The sequence below is a fragment of the Apostichopus japonicus genome, chromosome 16, assembly GCF_037975245.1.
Source record: "Apostichopus japonicus isolate 1M-3 chromosome 16, ASM3797524v1, whole genome shotgun sequence".
NCBI classification, from domain to species: domain Eukaryota; kingdom Metazoa; phylum Echinodermata; class Holothuroidea; order Aspidochirotida; family Stichopodidae; genus Apostichopus; species Apostichopus japonicus.
This window is the reverse complement of record NC_092576.1, coordinates 18776482-18779800: the sequence shown is the minus strand read 5'-3', so window position 1 is coordinate 18779800 and position 3319 is coordinate 18776482. Positions and strand designations below refer to the sequence as shown.

The 3319-nt window shown below is 35.7% G+C and overlaps 1 long non-coding RNA gene across 1 annotated transcript; it reads left to right on the top strand.

The window, feature by feature from the left end:
• The first annotated feature begins 429 nt into the window (after positions 1 to 429).
• Positions 430 to 3060, top strand: LOC139982735 (uncharacterized). The gene is made up of 3 exons (XR_011798316.1): positions 430 to 1068; positions 1806 to 1921; positions 2483 to 3060. It is a non-coding gene; the product is annotated as an uncharacterized lncRNA (long non-coding RNA).
• The last annotated feature ends 259 nt before the right edge of the window (positions 3061 to 3319 follow it).

Here is a 3319-nt window from a genome sequence, read left to right as displayed (position 1 = left end):
CAATTTATGAAACAATTATCTGGACTTATTTATGTTCATTCTCTTGTCAGAAAAGATGGCTTAAATTTGGCACAATTTGAGGAATGCATGAATGCAGAATGAGAACACCACAGCAGATATGCTCCACTTTATTGCAAGAAGTACAGGGCTGCAATTTCAAGGTCAACACAGGATATCAAAATACTGTACAGTAACTTTGAGCTGCTAGTTCATGCTGACCATGGGATGCAGCGAGAAATGGCTTATATGGAAATAAGGAGCTTCCACAAGCATATATTGCAAACATCCCCAGTTGTCTTTAATATTCAGTAAGTATTGACTGTGAGATATATTTTAAATCCCTATGACCTGAAGTTAGTTTTCTAAAGTCTTCCCTCTAATATCCTCTAAGTCTGATCAACACACACTATACAAAATATAAATTTACTGTACTAAGTTTCAACACGAACAAAGATGATGAAAATTTGCTGTTTATTTTCAAAAACTGTAAACGATCTAAGGCAACGGCTAACAAAGTAATGTAAGAAAGGCTTTCCACTTCCCACCAAGTCCACTGCCAAACCTTTTGTTTTACTTTGCTACTTCCACCATCATAGAATGTTATCAGAATTGAAATGACTTCATGTGTAGTCTTTGAAAACCAAATGTACTGTAAATCTGCCATCTGGCAGGCTGGAATGAATTGTAGGTAGGATTGTGAAGCAAAGACTTGAGGTGTTAACACACCATCACATTTTAACCTTGATTATGATGTGTTTATTTGTACCTTTTGCAACAATGTCAATATCAAAATGTGAGGCTTTAAAAAAATATTTACATGGAATGTACTTCAGTGAAACTTTGACATATGATTGAAATGTTGTTTTGGTTTGTTGTAAGTTAACAAGAGCTGGTGGAATTTCTCCACAAGAGAAGGAAGTACTGTCATCAATAAAATCTACAGACAGAAGAATATTTTTACTGAAGATCAAAATTTTCAATGAAAGGAAAGGCTTTCGATTAAAATTGGACAAACAACTTCTGTAGATACAATGAGGACTAGATTTATATGTCATTGCTTGGAGCCAGGTACAGTGCATTCTATGAGTTTGAATTTTTCTTTTTAGTTTCTGGACAGGTATATGACATGCAGTGTACAAATTAAAATTTGTAATGAATTTTCTTCCTTCACAGCATCATAAAATTTATTATTAATAATCCATTTATACAAATTCTTATGTTGCTGTATTTGAGAATAATTTTAGTTAGTAAAACAAAGATTTGAATCATATTCATTGCATTAACTATTATTCATGTAACTCCCTTACTTCACTGTACTGTATCAAATAAAACATTGTTTCACCAATCCATTATTCCAGTTGTTATACTTGTGGGAGGGGAGACACCAAGGTCTTTTAATACTTCAGTTACCCAATTAATGCTAACTAGATGCTCAATAATGCTTCCCACAATGGGGATGTTGGGTCTAGCAAACCTTAAGTCTAGTGGACCCTCAATGTAATGGGCATCCCCCCCCCCCATGTTGGTACTGCATGTGGTATACTTTTGTTAGTGAAACTAAGAGTTTCATCCTAGTCATTACATTGAGGGATGCTCTTTATTAAACTCCCTTACTTCACTGCAGCGTATTGGTAATCAACTATTCTAGTTGTAATGTTGCTAGTACTGTATTGAGAATCCTTTTGTTAGTGAAACGAAGAGTTTAATGCTATCCAGTACATTTAGGAGTACTCTCTAAGTGTCTACCTTCACAACATCATATAATAAATTATTAACAATCCATTATCTCTTTATATTTATGGCAGAGCTGTAGTAGAGTCCAATTAGCCAGAGCCCGATCCAAGTCCGAGTCCATCTGGTCTGAGCCAAATACAAGACCCCTCAAGTCCGAGCCGACTCCAGATACCAAAGATCACCTTTGGTAAAAATTCTTGAACTGTTATGATAATTATGCACCCAAGAGGAAATTTACCTCATGCTATGATTTTTTCGGACCAGATAAGTGGCAGCAAGCTCTTCCTGGTTCATAAATGTTATAAAACTACTGGGAGGGGAGTCACCAAGGTCCTTCAATACTTTCAGTTACCCAATAAATGCTAACTAGACGCTCAATAATGCTTCCCACAATGGGGGTGTTGGGTCTAACAAACCTTAAGTCTAGTGGACCCTCAATATAATGGGCATCCCTCTTGTTGGTACTGCATGTGGTATCCTTTTGTTAGTGCAACTAAGAGTTTTATCCTAGTCATTACATTGAGGGATGCTCTTTATTAAACTCCCTTTCTTCACTGCATCGTATTGGTGATCCATTATTTCAGCTGTAATGTTGCTACAGTAGTACTGTATTTGAGAATCCTTTTGTTAGTGAAACGAAGAGTTTAATACTATCCATTACATTAGGAGTTAACTTTTTAAGTCTCTACCTTCTCATCATCATATAATAAATTATTAACAATCCATTATCTTTTTATATTTATGGCAGAGCTGTAGTAGAGTCCAATTAGCCAGAGTCTGAGCCAAGTCCGAGCCCACTTGGTATGAGCCAAATCCAAGACCCTTCAAGTCCGAGCCGACTCCAGATATTCAAATATGATCACCTTTGGTAAAAATTCTTGAACTGTTATGATAATTATTCACCCAGGAGGAAATTTACCTCATGCTATAATTTTTTTCGGACCAGATAAGTGGCAGCAAGCTTTTCTTGGTTCATAGATGTTCAGCCCGGGCGCTCAACTTTCAAACCATGCAGGGAGAGGCAAAATCATATTCAAACCACGACCACCGCCAGGTTAGAACATGCTTGTGAGAACCCTGCTCTACTAAAAGTGATATTCTAGTTACATTTAGGATTGCTCATTAAGATTTTCAAATCATAATCATTGTCATGGTTGCTACTTTTTCTGATGTCATCATCATTTGTGAATTATTGTTATTGTTGCCATGTTACATTTGCCAGTATCAATTTTGCTTATTGTTCTCTCAAAATTGCAGAGTAGAAGGAAGAAATGTTAGCTAATGGTTATTATACCATATGTTCTTGGTCTCTAAATTGTTTACGCTGAGGTCAGTATGAACAGAAGTGTTTATAATTTAGTTTTCCTTTCTGTTAAAAGTATTTTCTGAATCATTTCATTAATTTTATATTTATACTGGAATTTTCAGTAGGTGTTGGCTTCATTGAGGGTCAAAGGCTACTCAAGGTCAGTAGAGTAACATAAAGCATCTAACTCAACAAGGAAAAGTTGGTAGTCATATGTAGTGCATATAGGTTTCTGACATTGAGTACTATTCTATAAATTTGTACAGTATAGCAGAAACC